The sequence below is a fragment of the Mercenaria mercenaria genome, chromosome 11, assembly GCF_021730395.1.
Source record: "Mercenaria mercenaria strain notata chromosome 11, MADL_Memer_1, whole genome shotgun sequence".
Lineage (NCBI taxonomy): Eukaryota > Metazoa > Mollusca > Bivalvia > Venerida > Veneridae > Mercenaria > Mercenaria mercenaria.
Genome location: NC_069371.1, coordinates 51,446,932 through 51,455,558, shown reverse-complemented (window position 1 = coordinate 51,455,558; position 8,627 = coordinate 51,446,932).

Below are 8,627 nucleotides of genomic sequence, written 5' to 3'. Positions count from 1 at the left end.
ATTTAATCCCAACAAACAAGTAAAATTCCCATTCATTTCATGTTCAAAAGTTGATATCCGCGAATTCATATCCCCACGAAATTGCCGTTTTGATCAAAACCACGAAACTTCATGTCCACAAAATTTAATGATTTTACAGTAATTCACTGTTTTCTGCCTTCTTTGTTTAATAGGAAAATGAATCGGATCGTGTTAGAATTTGGGTTTAATGCCGTTTTCCAACAGTACTTTAGTCATGTAATGGCGGGCAGTTAACCTAACGAGTGTTCCTGGATTCTGTACCGGTACAAACCTGTTCTCCGCAAGTAACTGCCAACTTCCCCACATGGATCAGAGGTGGAGTACGAATGATTTCATACGCAATGTTTTTTATCAAATCGTCACGGAAAACATACGGCCTGCATCATTTCAAAAGCGTTGCAACGGTGTACTACCTTCTGCACAATATTTTTGGTTGTTCATAAGAATATTTAGCAAAACTGTCACTTTGATAGTACGCACTTTTAATGGATGTTTTGAGAGATATTATTTTTCGCCTATAATGTGTGGTTTAGTCCCTTTAAATAATTCGCTGTTACGTCAGGATTCATCCCCTCGAGATCGGAAAGAACTTATGATCAACTGCAGGACAAGAAGATCAAAAAGTATTTCAGGTATGTAAGACTGTTAAAAATTACAACGCCTCTAAAGATTAATAATATCTGTCATGTGTTTACGAATTGGATAGAAATATCCGTCCCGAGGGCACCTGCGCATTTGGCGGTAACGCGGCTAGCATATCGTATACATATAAGCAATTTATTACGACAGATATTTTTGCATACCGTATTTTACAAAAAAGTAAAATAAAAAAAGCAAATAGAAATGCACTCTTTCTTGTAGTAGAGTATGGACTCAAAGTGTGGGAAATTAACGTCCGTAAGCAGGAGTTCCCCTTTAGTTTTATCGTTTGAATCGTAACGGTATTTTCCTACCGTAAAATAACGAAATAAAAAAAACTATTTTGAATCGAGGAATATACTATAAGGAACGGAGAAAAAACTGTCAAGGGACGTGATTTTTTTTTCATATCTTACATATTCAATGCTTGAATCGCTAGTTGTCATAACAGCACGAGATTCATCTGGCATGTGGGGGTGCAAGATGGGTTTTGCCGGCATGGGTAAAATCACCGGAAACGCCAGTGCGATGTGCAAGAATATAAGCTTGTCGTATGACATTATCACGAGTTTAACAGTCATTTGCATTTCTGTTGCGTCAAATGTCACGAAGCCAATTTCTTACAAGGTTTTAAAATGTTAAATACAACCGGGAATCATCGGGAACGATGGCCCAAACCGGCATATTCCGTGCTATATCGGCGCAATGCCGGCAATTTCTGGAGTAACAACGGATATCCACCGTGTGTCTACTGTTGTGTCTGGTAGAACCCCGTTTCACAACGGATTGTCCGGGTTTAATCTGGCGTGTGCCGGTTGATTCCGCCCACACGACGGTGACAGAAGGTGAGGTCATGGACTTACGACGGTAACAGACGGTGAAGTTGCGGTGACATAAGGTAATATGATGATATAGCATATATGAACTTGGTTTAGGAAGGGAGGTTTTTGCCTTCTAGCAGAGCCCTCGTCCGTTGGCATCAATGTTGCCTCTAAGTAGAGTCCTCTTCAACTTGGCTCCTCACTTTTTGCAATTTTCTGGCAGGTTTCTTTGTCTTCGGCTTGATGTTTCGCTTCAAGTGACTACAAGGATACTGATGGGGATCGACGTGGGTCCTGTTTTATATGCTACGAGAAAGCACCGGCAGGCGCCGGTGTATCAACTGATCACAGCCGGGCTATGACGGGATGCTACCGGCGGTCATATGGGCAGTACCGGCAACGTGTCACTCGGGATTACACCCAGATTAGATGGGTTCACGCTGGACAATCACCGTGGATATCCGGTGTCAGATCGGACTAAACCGGGGTCAATGTGTAAATTCTTCTTCATTACCGTAGGTTAACCGGGACACCATCGGGAACATGAGATCCAACTTACATTTTTTTGCGAAAGAATGCCATGGTTCATCCAGTTATACCAGCTAATGTTTACCAGAAGGAACCGGAGCCGTAACTGGGTCTGTGAGATCAGGGCTAAGTGCTTTGTGAGAATCTTATGCATTGACATGCCAAGTAAAGACGTTATATGTGACACCGTGTACCTGGCGTCTTCATCATCAGACGTCTTACAGCAGCAATGTTCTTTTACGACACTGCTTTTTCTGGCCACCCAGGACGAGCACTGTCTTTAAAAACTGCCTGATCATTTTAAAATTAATGTACCAACCTGTAAACATTTTTTGATACTGCCGACTTCCCATGTGAAGTATGCAGTTCACGAGTACCTGTCTTGCAGGTATTTCTAAAGAAGAACGACTTTTTTTATACGCACGTAATTTTCTTAGTGTAATATGACTACTTCAATAAAACTTTACAGGCTTATAAAAGAGTCATTCATGTGTGATCTATGTCAAACATTTAAGGAAGCGCGATATTGTCATTACTTTTTTAGAATGGCCCTCGTATTTCTAAACCTGAGTTTGGTCTTGCACTAATGGGAAAGTTGGCAGTTACTTGCGGAGAACAGGTTTGCACTGGTACAGAATCCAGGAACACTGGTTAGGTTAACTGCCCGCCGTTACATGTCGACTGAAATACTGTTGGAAAACGGCGTTAAACCCAAAACAAACAAAACTAATGGGAAAAGTAACAACAACCCCGATTAGACTGTAAATATGCTTAAATGAATTATTGCCCGTCATTAATTGGAAGTGAAGTGAATTAGTGATGCCTTAACTATAACTGTAACAATAGTGATAACCAGAGCAACGCATAGTGCCGGTTTTTCTGCCTTCAGAAGTAAATCTACCCTGCCATGAAAATGATATGACAATTTCTATTGACAAGTATATATATTGCATAACGTTCCAAGGTGGCTTTGCTACACCACTAATCTTAAGTTTATCAGCATTGAAAGAGTAAATATGCAAGCTCTAAATGCAAGTTTATGAATGCAGTTTTTACAAATGTTCAGATATTACTCCTGTGTCTTACAAAAAATAACACTGTGAGGCGTTTTTGAATGTGAATTTTCACTTTTTCGCCAAACACTTAAACATTAAACATCCGATACAGAACGGAGGTTCACTCACCTCTTATAGGACCTAAGCTTAGAAAACAAGGGTACTGCAGTGCCATCGCTTGTCTGCATGAAAAGGACAATATGTGAGAAAAGAGGTATAGTTCAGGATTTTCTCACATGGTCAGGACCCACCCTACTCTCCTTTGCCCCTGCCTACGTTTAGATAATTATTTTACCATTTTAACATATATTGGGCATAGAAGACGATCATAAAATGCATTTTGTAATATTTCGGTGTGTTTGAAAAAATGCAATATTACCATCAATTCTCTTAACAACAGTGAAACTGATACTGGGAACATTTGCCAACCGCTTGAAGTCCCGCTTGTGACAGCAGGCATCAATTCGTACCATACAAGTAAGATTGATCGATTTATGATAACTATTGATTCTGTTCGGAAACGCGAACATCAGCTGTCAGGACTGGTGTCATTTGACAGAATGGTTACGGAATCGTCTATTGATACCAAGGATTTATTTGAAGGTGAAGATTATGCTTTTAATTTCTATTTAAGATGACTATATACTATGGAAGTTAAGGGAGCATCTTGTAGTCAAGTTATAGATTAGGCATATGTTATGGAGGATTTATGTTATGAACTATTTAGGACGCATCTCAAAGTAAGGTTATACATTAAGCCTGAGTTAAAGATGAAAATTTAATGTATACTATACAAATGAGAATGTTCCTCAGAATTAGTCATTATTGAAAATGATGTTCTTCGTATAAATGCTGCAGATGCACCTCAGAGTCAGGTTATAAGTTAAGCATATATTAAAGAGGAATTTGTACTATAGAGATCGAGGACACACCTCTGAGTCTGCTTATACATTAGGCCTTCATATAAGGAAACTCATTCTATGCTGAAAATGAGTGTTCTTTTTCAAGATTGTTTAACACGTTTGGATGAAAACAGACGTTTGAGACGAAAATAGCTAAATGTGCTAAAAATTCATATTAGGAAACTGTATAAAGAAGACTACATACTGGTAAAGCTATGGATGCTCCTCAGAGTCAGTAATTACATTAAGACTAAATACTACAAAAGTTGTGGACGCACCTCAGAGTAAAGTTATAAATTTAGCGCGAACTAAAGATGAATATATACTACAGAAATTTAGGACGTACCTTGGAGAAAGGTCATACATTATGTCATCATTTAAGAGGGCTACATGCTCTGAAACGTAAGGACGCTCGAGCTCCTCAGAGTCAGGTTATAAAATAAGCCTCTATTAAAGAGGACTATATACTTTTAAAATTAAGGACGCACCTAAGTGTATGATTATACGTAAAGTCACTTTTAAAGAGAACTTTATACTACAACAGTTGTAGGTGCCCCTCACTATAAATTTATTCATTACGCCTGTATTAAAGAGGAATATACACTATGGAAGTTGAGGACGCACCTCAAAATATGATTTTACATTATTTCAAAATTAATGACTGTATATGAGAAATGTTGAGGATGCTCCTCAGAGTAATGTTGACAATTAATCCTGTATTAATAAGGAATATATACTGAAGAAATAAAGGACAACTTGAAACAAGACTCACGTGCTGTTTCAGAGTTTAAACAAGCTGCTCTAAAACATCTGTGTTTGTTTGTTTGTATGGGTTTAACGCCATTTTAAACACGTCTGAGACAGTGGTACTAACATAAATAGAATACTCCAGTGAAAATACGAATGTTATTCCATTACTACAAATGTATACGTAGATACAGCTTTGCAGCAATTAGCAATGCTGAAACGACAATTAATGCAACAACGCATAAATATGTCAAGACAAAACACAGAAAAGGCCCGTGTAAAGGTCTTGGCGGGATGATTGAGAGTAGATCCAAGACAGTAATATTTCTGTCAGTAGCGAGTTCATGGAGTTTTGAGACAACAACTTGACGCGAGTTGGAGGAGCCTATTTAAAATCCCTTGTCAACAAAATATACTGCAAATTAGAGAAGTTAAATGATAGTTGAATACATTGATCACTCTAAGACAACATCTGTAAAACCATAAATTGGTTCGAGAAAACTTCATATCACACGTAGTACAGATGTGGGTCATTAGCTACAAGTTAGAGTTGTCAGTTGTTACTGTGACGGCTGTAGAAATGAAACAGAGTGCACTTACAAAGTCTATCTAGTGTTATGTTATCCTAACTGACAAGGATGGACCAACTACGAACATCCAGACAGAGACTGCTGTTCCTGACAATAACAATGATGTGATCCTGGTCCCCATCAATGATGTCTCCAGTGTCCGACTTTCCGAACGCACAGTAAGCAATATGAATAGCCCAGTCCCAATGACTTTGATGCTGTAACATTTAAACTAAAGTTGGCTAAAGTCTGTTTCTTTACCAAGGTGTTCGATGTTCCATTGTTCGAAGATAATGAAATTCATATTGAATTCCTTGAAATGAAGAGAAAGAATTATCAGTATCCAGAATTGCCAGACAATGTGGCAATGTATGACACAGACTCTGCATGCATACTGAGTGAACCGTCGACTGTTTCTTTAGGGTTCCGGGTAAAATGTTCTTGTTTTTTTTTGTTGTTGTTGTTTTTTTTGTTGTTGTTTTTTGTTGTTGTTTTTTTTTTTGTCAATCTAGTGAGACATGAAACCAATTCTGAAGGCCTATAAACTGTTGTGAACTAGTTACAATTATGCACATACGTATATGTATGAAAACGTTTCAGACAGAAAGATACAACACATGATTGTGACACAGTGTGTAAATGTAAAAAATTAGTATATACGTAATATATATATTGTTGAAAATACTGCTTGAACTTTACGAGTAAATATGACCAGTCAGAAAATAATCCGTGTTGTACCTTTTGTATCATATGCCGGACTATTTTCATTTAACACAAAAACGCTCATTTTTTATTTCAACATCGGCAATGAAGATTTCGTTTGATAACAAAACAGCAAATAAAAGGCGGAATTGTATTATAATATAGTCATTACAGCAATAGCTAGATCTGGGATGCTGTATTCGACTCGAGTGGATTTCGCACGGACGAATCACACTAGGCGCTTGCGCGCCTCGTGAGATCCGATCTTGCAAAATCCACTCGAGCCGAATACAGCATCCCAGTTCGAGATACTATTATAATAACCCTATTGTATAATTTTGATGCGACTTCCTTTGAACAAGTCTTATATGTATTTTCAGATTGCCTGCATACAGCTGAGAGTTTCATGTATTTATTTATATGTAAAACTGAATTATCAATAAGGGTATAGACAAGTGAACCAAATGGCATTTTGTTAATATATGAAATTATAGGTTACACATCATGTGTATGTTTATGAATAGACATCTTATATGAATTGTTTCTGATTAGTTTCTATGTTAGTGTTTGCATTTTGTCACGTCATAGCTTTCTCAACTTTTGTAAGAAGTAATGGTTAAATTTTAACGTTTGTCCCTTTCTTGCTTAAATCAAGTTGCATGAATATATTGATGTATCATTTACACACACATTTTTAAACGACAAAATTTCAGCATTAAAAAAATTTAAGTCAGCGAATCCTGTTTTTTTTTCCATTTCTTAATATAATTTAGCATATTTCTTATTACTTACTTATTTGAAGTATAATTTTTAGGTTGTAGGTTTTTGGATATTCCCCACCCCCCTCCCCCCCACTATCCCTCACCCAAATATGTTTGTCCTATATGCCATTAGATATAACTGTGATTTATGTTGTTTTATAATGAAAATAATTCTAGAAGGCAATTTTTAATACAAACATTATTTTATTGATAAAAATTTGATGAATTTGTTAATTACATTCAGGTGTTAAGGTAAATAATAGCCTATTATTGAGTTATAAGAGTATTAAATAACAACAGCATAAGTTTTTTATTTTTAATTTGTGCAATGTTTTCAACATTCAAACTTGTTAATTTGGCAATTAACTACCAGAAAATGTTAAGAAACAAGGAAAATGTTATCTGAAATATGATAATTTTCTTGTACCAAGTTCCTAAACAATCACTGGGGGAACGAAGTATTGGGGGAGAGCAAATGTCCTATCTACCATTTCAAATGGAGGAATATGTCCAGCAACCCACTATTTCATTAGGGAGCGCGGTGCAAATTTCCTGGGGGCAAATGTCCGGATCCAAATTTTTTATTCATCTAGATATATTTCACGTTTAAGAAATAAAAGCTGAAAAGTAGATCCCTCGGAAGCACCGAGAACAAGGCAAACAGTGAAAATTGCAGACTCGGTTTGATTGAGTCTGTTCATAAGCAGTAATGGAAAATGCAACACTGCCCACGCCCCCTAGCACAAGCTTAAGCAGTATTCAATCTTCGAATCTAAATGAGTTGAAATCAGTGATCCCGGAGGACTAGAAAATATAACAACACTGAGATGATATGAGTAAGAAGGTCTGTTTTCCAAGAAAAAAACAACAACAGCACAATACAGCTATCCTATCTGGTGTAACTTCCGTCCCCTCATATTGTAACGTACGTCCTCCTTTGCAAATAGATTCTTTATAATTGTTTTGAAGCCGATATGCAAACCATACATCAAGTTATGTGTTAACTATTTGGTTTGTGTATCATTTAAAAAAGTTTTTATCCAAAAAGTTATAAGATTTTAACTGGTCAGAGGAAAGACAGAATGCAGCTAATTCTGTTGTTTCACCATTTTGCCTGGTAAAATAATAAAAAAATCATTAGAACTTCAATAAATGTAGGACTGATTAAGGAAATAAGGCAGGGGTCCTTTAGGTACTGCTATAAGTTGTAGGCCAAGGAAATAGCGTTATAACCTATCATAGTTTGCATTAGATTTAATTGATCATTGTTTCAATTTCAAATCATGTACGAATAACTGGTTCTCAAAATAAAGCCCATACAAATATTATATATTATAATATATATTAGAATTCCAAATTGTATCATTTGATAATAATAATATTTCAAGCTCGGTACACGCTACACTACTATGTACATAGGGAAAATAACGACTCTCTTTGGCACCCACGTTTTTGTCGAATCAAAATAATTTGAACAATCTCGGTAGAAGGTCACAAGGACCATTTGTGTTAAATTATTCTTAAATCAGGCTAGAAGTCAGTCAGTGTTTGTGCTTAATAATGGTTCATCCGGCCATATCAGCCACAATAAAGCATTACGCTATGTAAGAGTGAGGACCCTCGGAATTTCACCAGGTATTCCGTAAAAGAGAATCTTTGAAGTCAAATGGTGAAGATAATTTACTTCTACGGAATTTTCGTACAGTATTAGCCAAACAACTTAGTAATTTTAAAACCAAAAGTTGGTCACTGTCACGGCCAATGAGACCATAAACGACAGAGACCCAAGACATTGTTGCTAGATAAAATACCAGAGATATCGCAAGGTTGCTTTGAAAAGAGCGGAAGGAGCTGCAAGTCGCTGACTGGTGCTGTCGTCGCT